Source organism: Myodes glareolus, chromosome 5 (genome assembly GCF_982192425.1).
Source record: "Myodes glareolus chromosome 5, mMyoGla1.1, whole genome shotgun sequence".
Classification (NCBI taxonomy): domain Eukaryota; kingdom Metazoa; phylum Chordata; class Mammalia; order Rodentia; family Cricetidae; genus Myodes; species Myodes glareolus.
This window is the reverse complement of record NC_142030.1, coordinates 1,358,358-1,371,884: the sequence shown is the minus strand read 5'-3', so window position 1 is coordinate 1,371,884 and position 13,527 is coordinate 1,358,358. Positions and strand designations below refer to the sequence as shown.

At 41.5% G+C, this 13,527-nt stretch overlaps 1 pseudogene; it reads right to left on the bottom strand.

Annotated features, from left to right (window-relative positions):
* Positions 1-4,348: 4,348 nt before the first annotated feature.
* Positions 4,349-9,808, bottom strand: LOC148121966 (large ribosomal subunit protein eL31 pseudogene; annotated as a pseudogene).
* Between the last annotated feature and the right edge of the window lie 3,719 nt (positions 9,809-13,527).

The following is a 13,527-nucleotide window of genomic DNA, read 5'->3' as shown; positions in this document are numbered from 1 at the left end:
GAAAGCTTCATACTATTCCATTGTATTGAGATATCTCCTTTTCATATCTATCAATTGATGGGAATTCAAGTATTCTCCCTTCTTTTTTGAGGGAAGGTTATATTTGTAAAGAACAGATACTAATCCTGTAAACGTATTTTAGAATTCAGTAAGTGACCCAGACTTACATATTCTCTACACTGTGAACATTTGAAGAGCACCCTAGGATTCACAATGTCACCTAGGACACTAATGGAGATGCATACCCTCAAAGTCTATCTCAGTTTATTTGAAGGAGAAACTCAGGTTTGAGAGAAGCTATGCAAATCATGTTTCTAGATGAATATAAAGTCACTAGAGCTTCAAAAACAGAGCTTGAGTCAGTGCAGAATTTTTTTTCTATCAATTGGTAGGGTCTAGAGGGCTTCTCCTTTAGATAAAGCCTTTTGCCATTTGTCTCTTTAGCCTCAAAGTGTCTGAAAACAACTGAACTGACATACCTGGAAATGGACTTCTTGTCAACACCACACATATCTCTGGTAAGGTCTGGTGTAGGAGAGCCAGAGATTGCTGTCATCTTTGTTCTACTGCATCTCTGAATGCTGTACTAGTACCTGGCACACCGCACACACTCAGTAAGTAGTTCTATTGGGCTAGCAAATGACCATTCCTTCCTTGCCCATCAGACACCACAGTGCATTTGGTACATTGTAGAACTAACATTTTTAACAAGAACGTCCTCTAAATGAGCTTAAGCAAAAAGAGGACATAGATCATAAAAAGTATAGATATTTTACAAGGAAATTCATTACATAAATGGAGTGAGTAGATCTGTGGAGTCCCTCTGTGTCTCCCAGTTATTCTCTTCTCCTGAATTTGTGAATCTGTGAATCAACCATCTCTAGTTCCCACAACTGGCCCATTTCCCTCTCGTCAGCGAGAAATGCTATCAATGACATATTTAAAAAATACTTGATATTAAAACTCACCACTGAAGAATTAAGACAGACCAGATGAGCATAATCTCAGTTTTCATTCCCAAAGTGGAGAATTCTATTAGACCAATTATATTGGTACTCTCACCCAAATCACCTTCTACTCTGGTCAAGGTCAAGCAACCTCCATGTTATAGCACGGCTGCCTCTGCCCATCCTAAGGACAAGAGTGGACATGGGTGGACAAGGGTGAAAGATACTGAAAGAACACCAGAGAGGTACAGAATACACAAAGTGCCAGCTACTTTATGTCTCTTCATCAGTTAACAGCGTAAATATTTTTTGCAAACTATTTAGTACCATAGTCTATTACCCTATGTACCCAATGCTATGAGAATTAGGAAATTAAAAAAAAAAAAAGCTATCTTCCATGGAGACAATGTGCAGTTTAAAGACTGAAACCCGAACACAAGAAACTAAGCCTGTAGCCCAGGCAGCACGTGGCGGTTATCATGTGAGGAGTGAGACAGTAGCTATTAATATAGCCTATATCACAACACTGAAGACCATGGCCATCTTCAGAAAGTCCCACCTCCCACCGGGATTTTCCTGTGTGAAGACTTCCTGTCATTAGCCATTCTGTCTCCTTAAGAGTTACCTTGGCATGCTTTTATTTCTACCTTGGGGTCATAACGACTGTGTTGCCTCTGCCATGAGTGTTGTGTGAGAATATGGCGATTCTCAGTTTAACTGAAGAGACAAGGTCTGAAACACCTCTCACCATTCTGAAGATCCTTCTGTTTTCACCGCACACATAAAGCCTGCTCTGTTATCTCTCCCCCTACTGCTTTGTGGCTCCCCTGAGTTTCCATGCATCTTGGTTTTGACATGGTAGTTGGGAAAGCATGTGTTTCCACATACCATGTAATCTATTGCTGTATGTTTTCTCAAGTCTTTTTTATTTTTTCTGAAATAGAATGTAATCAACCCCAAACCCTTAAACTGCCTTGTGGAGCTTACAAGAGGCAGGGTGAGGAGAGGCTTGCTTTGTGTATTGGTCCCCTTTGGGTTGCTGCTATCTGTGTCTGAGCAATATGGGAAAAGGAAGATTAACAGGGATTAAAACAGAAAAGAACAGATTAGCGAGTATTAAGTTTTTGGAATCTTTTGCTAACTTAATTTTATTTTTCAAGTTCAAAAATACCTCTCCCAGGAAATTTGTGCAGTGCTGTGGATATGCATGTGGCTAATAATCAGGTTGTTCTCGATGCCTAGATTCATTAGGTGCTACAGACACGACAGATCTGGGGACAAACTACAAACAGCAGAACTGCTTAACAGGGTAGAGTAGGAGGTGAGAGAACGGGCAGAGGAACAGTTTTGGGTTTGGCCCTCTCTGTGGAGTTCACTCTGCTGTCCACAGCATCTGTGTCTGGTTAGCTCAGGAAATCAGAGAACAGCACCAGAGACTCTAAGGTCCTGGGCTTAAGGCTCTGTTGGACCCCTTGACTTTGTTCCTTTGTCTTGGCTGGAGATTTTGTGTTCCTGGCCATCTGTCTCAGATATGTGTGTGCACTCTGGAAGAGACTGCAGAGTCCTGGGAAGGGTTTGGACCTGAGAGCATGTCTTAACCAGAGTCCTCCTCAAGAAACATCTGTTGGAGAACAAGGATACCCAGGTTATCACTCATCACCATAGGTGGCGACCTATGAGACAGTTTGGAGCATGCACGTGCGTGCCTGCACATACATGCATGTGAAAGCACACACAAAACCAGGACATTGTTACTCTCCCTCAAAAACAGACAACACTGGCCTCAGGAAGAACTGGTTGAAGCAGTAAGCATATCAGCACAGTTCAGTCCCACTGTGGACTTTGGCCAAGTGACTTTGGAAATGGCCATTACACCCCCTTGCCTTCTTTGCATGCAGAGACCGACAGCAGTCTCATTAAAGAGAGGCACCCAGAGTGTGGCTGGTTTCTCCTGTGGATACACACTCCGGGTCATCAATCAATTCTCATTTGATTCGACAAAGCCCCTTTACTGAAAAACATCCAGGCCTCTCCAATGGATGTGGCTCCTGGGACACTTCTGATTAATACCAATCAGGTTAATGGCTTAGCTATACTTAATGGCGCTTGCTCTGTAGCTGCAACAACAAAAATTAATAGCAAATCCTCCATTCATTTTTGCAAATCAGAGGAAAAGGACACAGAGGGCCTGACAAGCCCTAATCTTTATGATTTAATGGAATCGTGTTAGAGGACACAGCCCTCGGAGCCTGGGAAACCGAAGAGATTCACTGTCATATCCCTGGATTTAAAGATCTGAGCTCTTTCTAATACTCCGTCAACAGCTTTCTGTCACGCGGCTTTACAGGACAGGACAACCTTGGTGACAAACCATCCAGTGGAAGGCTTCGGCACAAGTGGATCATTAGTGCTGCGAACACACGTGAGCTTCATCTCCATGGAGGGGGCACAGCCTCGGCAGGCATCTTATCATAATGAGGCAGTCGGTGTCTTCCAGCACAGGCACCAGATGACTCACTTTGTCTCTACAGGTGACCTTTATTAACTCAGTGTCACAGACATTCCAAATGCTGAAAGTCAGTCCTGGAAAGTCCTTGGGACGAGAAACTGGGGCTTTTTGTAGCTGAATCACATATCACAGGCCACCAAATGTCAGGCATCAGGACAGCTTAAAAGTGTACTGCAAGAATTCCGGAGACACTTAGCATCGAGGGTCCCCATCCACCCAGCAGCTTGATTGCAGGGAAGGTGAGGATTAGAGCAGCCACTGCTAGTGAGAGCAGGAGGAAGAAGGAACCCTGTGTGATTGGGGACTCAGACCCAGGCTAGAGTTAAGATATACATGGGGATCAGAGGAGCAGCTCACAGGACTCCGTTCGGCTCTCACTGAAATGTGGTCTTAATCTACATTTTAAGGAGTCGGTATTAGTTTGGCAGTCAGCAAATCTCCATTGTGTAGGTAATTTATCTACTTTGAAACATTCCATCCTTAAGGGGGCTTTTAAAACTCAGAAAGAGAAAGAAACTTGCCAGACTGAAGAAGCAAACAAAAATCTTCAAGTCTCAAGATGTTCCAGAAACAAAATCGTGTAAACAGTAACAAAGGCCGGTGAGAGGTGACCCTTTCCAGCCAAGCGGCCTGCAAATCATGCTGGGGACTCCAGAGACTTAGTTCTTGTCAGTTGGCCCCCATGCTATTGTTGGCTTTATGGTGACACATTTGCCTCTGAGTCCTCTATGCTCCTGTAACTCCTGACCTATATTCTCCTCTAATTCCAGTAAACTCACTGGTTCACTAAACCTCGCTTGCTTGGGTGGAGAAGTTTCTTTGGTTTGTTATTAGTTCCCTAATTGGGGTGAATGGGCAGTTGCTCATGTCTCCCCAGGATGCTCAGTAAGAGTCAATCTTGAGAAGACTGTAGCTTGATCTTCGTGGTGGTAGTGGTGGGGTTCCTGTTCTTATCTGGAGGAAAAGAGACAAAATCCAGCCTTGGAGGCAAGAGAGGAACATTTGTGTAAGGTCAAAATGGAATTTGGGATTCTTGTAGGCAAGAAGAGCACTGAGATCTGCTCCGGCAAATAACTGGATAAACCAGTTGGGAGAGCAGAAGCAGCCATCCCAGTACAACAGGCTTTAGGAACTCTATCTCAGCAGAAGATGCAATATCAACTAGACCTGTGTCTGAGGCAAGGCTCCTACCTTGGCCAGGGTCTGAAGGACAGAAGCCAAGGGTAAAGAATCTCAACTAGAGACTGAAGACGGCAGAAGTATAGAATAAACCCTAGTCTTTGTTTAGAGCTGACGGTCAACTTGGTTGGATTAAGAAACAAAGGGCATTCATGACCCATGTTTTTAGCCTTTTAGTGTGTCTGTGAGGAAGCTCCAGAGACACTCAGCTGAGCACTAACATTCATCATTCTCTGAGATGTGAGGAAGCTCCCACCACCATGAAGCCGTTTCCCATGTGTGCCTTCCTCACCATGATGGACTGTATCCCCTCAAACTGTGATCTGAAATAAATACTTCTTCCCATAAGTGGCTACTTGCCAGGTGCTGGTAACAGCAACAAGAAAAGCAGATAACACATAGACTGAAGCTATTTAAGCTAACATACATTGAGTAAAGGTAGAGGTCTTCCTGTCCCATGAATCACGTGTCAAAGCCTAAACAGCCACAAGTGGTGCACAGAAAGAAACACACCTGGAAGTATAGAATAACAACTTTCCACCTCTGTAGACCATACCATTGGACAGCACTGGCCCATCTTTGCACACTCAGTGCCAAGGAAGGTTTGTTGGTTATTTAGTCCAGGCTTACTTTCCTAGAAAGGAGATCCTTAACCCTAGCGTGTTTTGCGTAAGGTCATGCACCTATGCTGTGCTTACTCTTTTCTTGTGTATGCAAGCTCCTCCTGTCACTGCAGGAAGCCGCAGGCGTGGTGTGTGTGTGTGTGTGTGTGTGTGTGTGTGTGTGTGTGTGTGTGTGTCGGGAGCAGAGGTGAACTGCTGGATTTCCTTCTTGTTAATTGATAAGTTGGGGTGGGACAGTGGCAGAGCAAGTTCTCAGATGGAACTAGTTTTCTAGTTTTCTGGCTTCCAAACATCCCCACAACAAGAAAGAACATCCAGGTTCCTCACAGATATTTCTGGTATGATTCTGATATTTGCAGGCAGTGCAGTGTTTTTTTTTTTGGGGGGGGGTCTTCAAATGCATTTTAAAAGATTGCCACGAATGTCAACCATTCCCTTTTTGCTGGTGGGCAAAACAAGATGCAGAGTTCAATACTACACAAAGTCACAAGAGGCTTCAGAAGCTGTGAGGCTAATTACTGTCTTCAAGAACAACTGTTATGGATTTGAATGTGAACTATTCCCCAGGTGCCTGTGTTTGAACTCTTGGTTCCTAATAGGTGACACTGTTTGGGGAAGTTGAAGAGTTAGGGATGAATGGTCAGAGAGTATGTCACTAGGGGTGAGCTTATAGGTTATTGCTGGTGCTGGTTCCAGCCCAGTTCCTTTCTTTGTCCCCTGATATGAGATAATGTAATAAGTCACACTGCAAGCTTCCATTGACATTGAGCAGAAATAGAGCCTTTCTCCCCTCTAAATTGCTTCTTGTCTGGTATTCAGTTGCAATGAGAAAATTAACCAGTAGATCTATCTTGTTTCTTTTTGTTCTTTCCTAATCTGTACCCTGGATTTGGGTTTCTCTAGCTTTCAAATCATGGACGTGTTAGTCTGGAATTGCAAGCCTTGAGAAGAGGAATGGCCTTCAGGGTGGATGGGAGCCTTACCCCAAATAATTAGGAGTCAAGATGCAGTCCTCCATGAACCACTAGATGAGTGAAATCACACAGTTGGTCACTTTGATCACTCAGACATAGACAGGCAAACTTATGGCTTAAGGGTTTCCTTCATTTCTTACCATATTCTAACCTTGTTATATCAGTTTTAAACTACCCAGGCTAGAAAGAAGCAAAGATGCAACATCAGTAAAGTATTTAAAAAAAAAAAAAATGTTTTGCGCAATGCATCGGGCAAAGCTGGTTCTTTTCCATATCCGAACTTTCTAACATCCATTTGATGAGTGGGATTTGTCCTCATCCCATTCATTAGCCAAACCAATGAACAGGAGTCCACAGGAACTCCAGTGTGAATCAGAACTATTAAAACTATTAATAATAATTAGTATTTTGAATAAAAGATTCATCCATCCAGCAAATATTTAATGAATTCCCATGATTTACTTAATACCTTCTGCATGGTTGCTTTCCTGACTGATTCAGAGAAATAAAGCCAGAGAGACTCATGGAAAGAGGAAGTGAACTCTTCCTCCTTCCTCAGTACCGATTATGCAGGAATGCTGTCAGCACAGCTCCTCAGGGCACCTTACTCCTTTGGGAGTGTAGCTCTGTGATATAGTGCCAAACTTGCTGATAAAGATTTATCTCTAAAGCTACAGATAGAAGGAAATGGGGAGCAAAACTCTGCCCTCCTCAGAGATCTCCCAAGAGGGACACCCAAACAAAACATAAAGTAATGAAGATCATCTCTCATCAAGAAATTTGGGTTACAACATGCAGGACTGAGAAGAAGCCTTACATAACAGTTTCCAGGATGACATTGGATCCATTAATCACCCAGTCCTTACATGCCCTATTAGCCCTCTTACAGCCCTTTGTATGCCTCTGATTTCCAGATCCTGGAAGCCTCCAGACCAGAGGGAATGTGCTTTGGTCCAGTTCTGTCCATATGTGGCTTATTGTGCAGCAAATCTCTGCAGTGTGTGTCTGCTAATTACAAGCATTAATTATAAGGGAGCCCAGGGAGGTTATACCCATTCCAAAGTCCACCAGAGTTCACCTTAAAATTCAGGAGGGGTGAGGAACGGCTCAGAATGAAGGAGTTGTGAGTACCAGAAGTAAAGGCAGGCACCTTGTTAGTTTGTTTAAATTACATGGGTTAGACATAGCCAGGAACCCATGAAGATTTTCTTCTTGAAGACTAGGATTGGTCTTAGATACATAGGCTATGTCTATAGATGGGCCTTAAATAACTCTAGATGTGGAGAATAACAGAATTAAAGATTTGGACTAAAAAGGGATTTTTCTGAGTAGAAAAAAGTGTGGTGGTTTGAATGAGAATGGCCCCCATAGACTCATGTGTTTGAATACTTGGTCCCAGTTGGTGGAACTGTTTGTGAAGGACTAGGAGGCTTGACCTTGTTGGAAGAGGTGTCTCATCAGAGGCTGGCTTTGAGGCTTCAAAAGGCTCATGCCATGTCTGTTCCCCCATCCCTGCCACCTGTGACTGTAGATCAAGATCTAAGATCTCTTCCTTCACTCCACCATCATGGGTTCTAACCTTCTGAAGCTTTCTCTAACAAGTTACCTTGGCCATGGTATTTTATCACCAATAAAGAGAAGTAATTAAGATAATAAACAAAGTATAAAGATACCTCTAAAATTATTCATTCCCACTCTACTCAGTGTGCTCAGTTCTGTGCCTGGAAACGTAGTGCACACCAACTGTGCATTTACAATATGGGTAATATTATTCTACCCCACCTTCTGGAAAGCCAGGTCCTTGACAACCCTGCCAAAAAGAATTTGTGGCAGAATTAGTGAGTTTGTGATACAGATTTGGGAGACAGTACTTGCCTTAGGTTTAAGTGCATATGGATAAAGAGAGCTCTTCTGTATGGTGAAGAATTGGAGTATGTAATTGTGATGGTGTAGACTTCTCAAGAGGGAGGCCACCCTTTCCATAGCCTGATAATGGCTACTCTGTCATAGTGTGGCTCTTGGAGTTACAGTGCATAAGGGATATAATTTACAACCACATTCAAAGAATAATCAAGTTGTAAAAGTGAAGAGTTAGAAAGAAGTAAAATACAAGTTGATTTACTTATTTCTCATAGCTACAAGAGTTTCCCTTTGTAAATGAAGTGTGATGTGGCCTCACCAGGAGATTCACTGTTCAGGTGTAGAGAGAGGGTGATGAAGTCATACGTGCTCTGGTCATAAGCAAGCTCAGTTCGTTTGTTCTTCACCACCATGTTTGAGATGTCTCTTGAAAAAAAGGAAGAGTGTTTCTGTCAGTAACCTTGATTTTGTCAGTTATGTTAAAGGCTTTCTCCCACCAGTCAGTTGGAAATATAAACTAGATCCTGGTGTAAGAGGCCTCTTTCCTTCTCATGTTCCCTTAATTCTCCCTGCCTTGTATCCTGCCTCATTATTAATGGCTTTTAACAGATGAGGAAGTCAAAGCACAGAGAAGCAAATTGCTTACTCACAAGCATAGCTAGAAAATGTCTAAGTGCTGAAAGTGACTTTGGACTCAGCTTTCAAATTCAGAATGACCAGGGACCAGAGTGAGTGCTTTGTACTGGGCCTCAATGGAATACCAAACAGTAAATGAAAGGTCTGGGTGGGTGACTGAATGAAAATACTTGCTGTCTAAGTGTGGAGAACTGATTTTAGATCTCTTTCTTAGAACCATGCTAATGCTGACTGGGCATGAAGGTCTGCCTCTAATCCCAGCACTCAGAAGACAAAGAGAAAGGATTTAAATGTTTGGTGGTGAAGCAAGCTGGCTAGCAAGACTAGGACAAATTTGTAGGACAATGTTTTTTTATCCTGTCATTTACATTATTTTTAATAAAACCCTGATTGGCCAGTAGCCAGGCAGGAAGTAGAGGCAGGGCAACCAGGCAGGAAGTAGAGACAAGGTGGCTAGAACAGGAGAATTCTGGGAAAAGGAAGAAGTCAGTTTGCACTCGTGACCCAGCCGCAGAAGAAGCAAGACAAGACTACCTCCTTGATAAAAGAACCAAGCCATGTAGCTAACACAGACAAGAATTATGGGCTATAATACAAGTTATAAGAATTAGTTAATAAGAAGCCTGAGCTAATAGGACAACCAGTTTTTTTTTTTTGAAGGCAACTCTCCAACTTTATTTGAGATTCAGTAGGTGAGTTCTCATCCACATTGACCATCTGTAGATTTTTGAATGTGGTAACAGGCACATAAGTTACCAATGTGTAGAGTTTGTTTGGCGAGTCCTCATCCTCATTACGTTTTCTGGACAAACGTACCCAGATACGGTATGGAACATTCCTTATTCCTTTGGCCCAGACGGCTTTATTGAGCCTGGTATCAATCCATACATCTGGAGTCCCCATCTCCTTCATGGCAAATTTCCGGATTTCTTTGAGTGCCCTAGGAGCACGCTTCTTGAAGCCCACGCCATGGATGTGCTTGTGAATGTTGATGCTGTACTCTCGGGTCACCACCTCGTTGATGGCAGAACGGCCCTTCTTCTTCTCGCCACCCTTCTTTCCGGGAGCCATTCTGCCGGGCCCAAGCTGGAAAGGACAGGCACGAGGGATTGTGGGAAGGAAAGCTGCGTCACAAGGATAAATTCCGGGTAGGGAGGCGGGGGAGAGGAGTACAACCAGTTTTTAATTAATGTAAACCTCTGTGTGTTTCTTTGGGACTGAACCACTGTGGGACCAGGGGTACAGAAAACCTCAGTCAACAAAATGGTGCCAACATGAACAGTTAAATCCACTTAAAACCTGAGAGAGTTTGAGAAGGAATTCCAGACACTAAAAGAACAGAGTTAAGCATGGCTTCTTGGTAGCATTTTCTCAGGCGTGCTCTGTTTGCCAGAGGCAAGTGTGTTTCATTTAAGAGAGGCTTCCTACTCAGCTTTAGCGCAAAACCCTTCCAGTTGTTTTAAGAAGCTCCCCAACAAAACACTTAAATAGTGTTGATGAATGGCTGATAGCATGCTTCTTGGGGGTGACAGAGACCTTGAAATTCCACAGAGTTAGGGTAATAAACATGGTTCCAGCCTGTACCTCCACCATGAGGTTAGACTCTCAGAAAGCTAAGAAATGGGGTGGATCCAGCCATCAAAGCCATGGCTTCAATCCTAGCCATATTGCTTAGCAAATTAAAGACCACGTGGTCAGAAAGAGAGATGTATAGTAAAGATAAATTCAGATGAAGTAAACCTCTAAATGGTTTATGGTGTGTTTAAAAATATATATGCTTGGCAGAGAAAAGAAAAATGATAGTCCTTAAAATAAAAAAAAAAAAAGTAGTTGGGTATGGTGGCACACACCTTTAATCTCAACACTTGGAAGGCAATGGCAGGCAAATGTTTGTGAGTTCAGGGTGTGGTGATCACACCTTTAATCTCAACACTAGGGAGGCCGAGGCAGGTGGATCTCTGTGAGCTCAAGGGAAACCCAGTTTGCAGAGTGAGTGCCAGGGCAGTTTAAGATACACAGAAAAATCTAGTCTCAAAAAGTCAAAAATTAAAAATAAAAAAGTTGAATTTAAAATAAAACCACGTAAAGATGGGAAATACACAGAGAATCAGGATACTGTACATTATCGTGTTGTCTTTGAATTGTATGAATGCTTTGGAAGGAGCAAAAGCTGCTAAAAAACAGTTGATTATAAATGCTTATGGATTAATCCAGCATATGTATTTTGAAAATCTCTTTACTTCAAAATTTAAATCAAAAGGTATGTTACTTTGGAGAAGAAGTTTTTCTTTTGTTTCCACAGGAAATGAGAGGCTGTGGATTCATTCTGGATTAAGAAAAATAAAGCCTGATCAAAGAAGACCCCCTGAGAAATCTCAAGACTGATGGCTGAGATGATAAAGCCTTACAAAATATTCCAGCCAGGACTTGACCATAATTCTAAATTTTCTTTAGGTCCCCATAGGATTATTAGCACCCCCGATCAGCAGGAAATAGCCTGGAAAACTAGGACCGCATTCCCCAAAAATGGATTAGGGATATTTATCTTTGTTTACAGTGTTGGTTACAGGTTGTTGTGGATAATGGTCTGGACAAAAAGCTAAACAAAGGATATTGGATTATGAATTTTGGGGGTTTTTTGGTTTTTTTTAAAAAAAGGGTAGGGAGAAGTGCAAAAGAACAATGGTTTTTTTTTATACTGTCACTTGCATTATTGTTAATAAAACCCTGATTGGCCAGTAGCCAGGCAGGAAGTAGAGGCAGGGCAATGAGAACAGGGAAATTCTGGGAAGAGGAAAGAGTTAGTCTGCAGTCGTGACCCAGCCACAGAAGAAGCAAGATGAGAATGCCTCATTGATAAAAGATACCAAGCCATGTGGCTAACACAGACAAGATTTATGAGCTAATATAAGTTACAAGAATTAGTTAATAAGAAGCCTGAGCTAATAGGCCAACCAGTTTATAATTAATGTAAGCCTTTGTGTGTTTCTTTGGGACTGAACCACTGCGAGACCAGGGAGGACAGAAAACCTCAGTCAACACAAATCAAGTTCTCGGTTTAATTGAGAAACTGCCTCAAAGAATGAAGTGGCTATTGATCATGGAAGACAGTGTTAACTTTGGGTGTACACACACACACACACACACACACACACAGAGAGAGAGAGAGAGAGAGAGAGAGAGAGAGAGAGAGAGAGAGAGTCACAGCTATTTTTTGAAGACATTCAACAAAAGAAGCTTAAGGTGTTACCAGAAAGTGGCCTTAATAACAAGGACACAGCTGCATCTTGAATCTGTGGGGATTCTGCAGAACTCACATAGACTCAGCCTCTCAAATAAAATGACACAGCATTTGCATATAATTTATTCCCCCTCCTTTTTTTACAAGCTTTCCATCACGTTGGATTACTGATAAGACCGAACAAATATAGATGCTATACAAAAAGTTATCACACTGCATTGTTGAGGGAATAGAGAAAAAAACAGTTTATGTTCAGAACAGATGCTACTTTTTAAAAAAATCACTTTCAACCCAAGTTCTTGGGAATCTATAGATACCAAACACAGATATTTAAGGCCATTTTGAATTTTTTTTATCATTACCAAGTAAGCAGGGAACATTCAATAATGACTAACAGGCTAATTCATGGAAACAGCATGATAGTTTTAAAGAAATTTGCATTAATAACAAGATATAAAAGTAAGAAAATTGTATAATGCTAGATAAACTTACATTTCCATTTGGAAATTTATTACAAACAGTCAGTAGATATATGAAAATATAAACAATATTGTCCCCATCATGACTTAAATGAGATTACCAAAATTGGAATGAAAGAGAGACATTACTACAAATTCCATAGGTATTAAGAAAATACAATGATCAACTTTATGTAAGCTAAATATAATAAATCAATATGCATAGAGCTTGATAAGTATCACCAAGATCGACTCAGGAGGTAATATTGTATCAGATTAATAATATATATGAAATAATATACAGTGTATAATACATACATTGGTAGTGATGTTTTATATAATTATCAATGTTTATATGTATATATATGTATATTTACATGTGTATGTATACATACTTGTATATATGTGATGTGGGATTTCCCTCTGTATGGTGTGGTTACCACTAATAATAAAGAACTGCTTTGAGCCTATGGCAGGGCAGAATAGAAGTAGGTGGGGAAAGCTAAACTGAATGCTGAAAGAGGTGGGGTCAGGGAGAAGCCATGTAGCCCCACCGGAGACAGATGCCCAGAACTTTACCTGGTAAGCCACAGCCACATGGTGGTACACAGATTAATGGAGATGGGTTAATTTAAGATACAAGTTAGCCAGAAATATGCTTAAGCTATTGTCTAAACAGTATTGCAAACAATAATGTTTCTGTGTGGCTATTTCAGGGCTAAGCAGCCAGGAACTAACAAGTAGTCTCTTACTACATGTGTGTGTGTGTGTGTGTGTGTGTGTGTATTCATTGATATCATAGTTTAATTTTAACTAATGGTAGTTAATGGAAAAACTACCATTTTAAGTGGATTCACCTATAATTCTATCAAACATGTAAGGTAGAAATGCTATCAATATAAAAATTTAACTTTTGTACAGTAAAGGAGTCCTTCCCAATGTATTTCTCTATAGTACTGTGCAACAAAAATCAGACAAAGACAACACAGTGAGAAATATTAATACTGATACTCCACTGTGTATGGACACAGGTTAAGACAGTTGTGGGGGCAGGATATAACTACACAGTCCAGAGTGGTCTTTTATCATCCTGCCTCAAC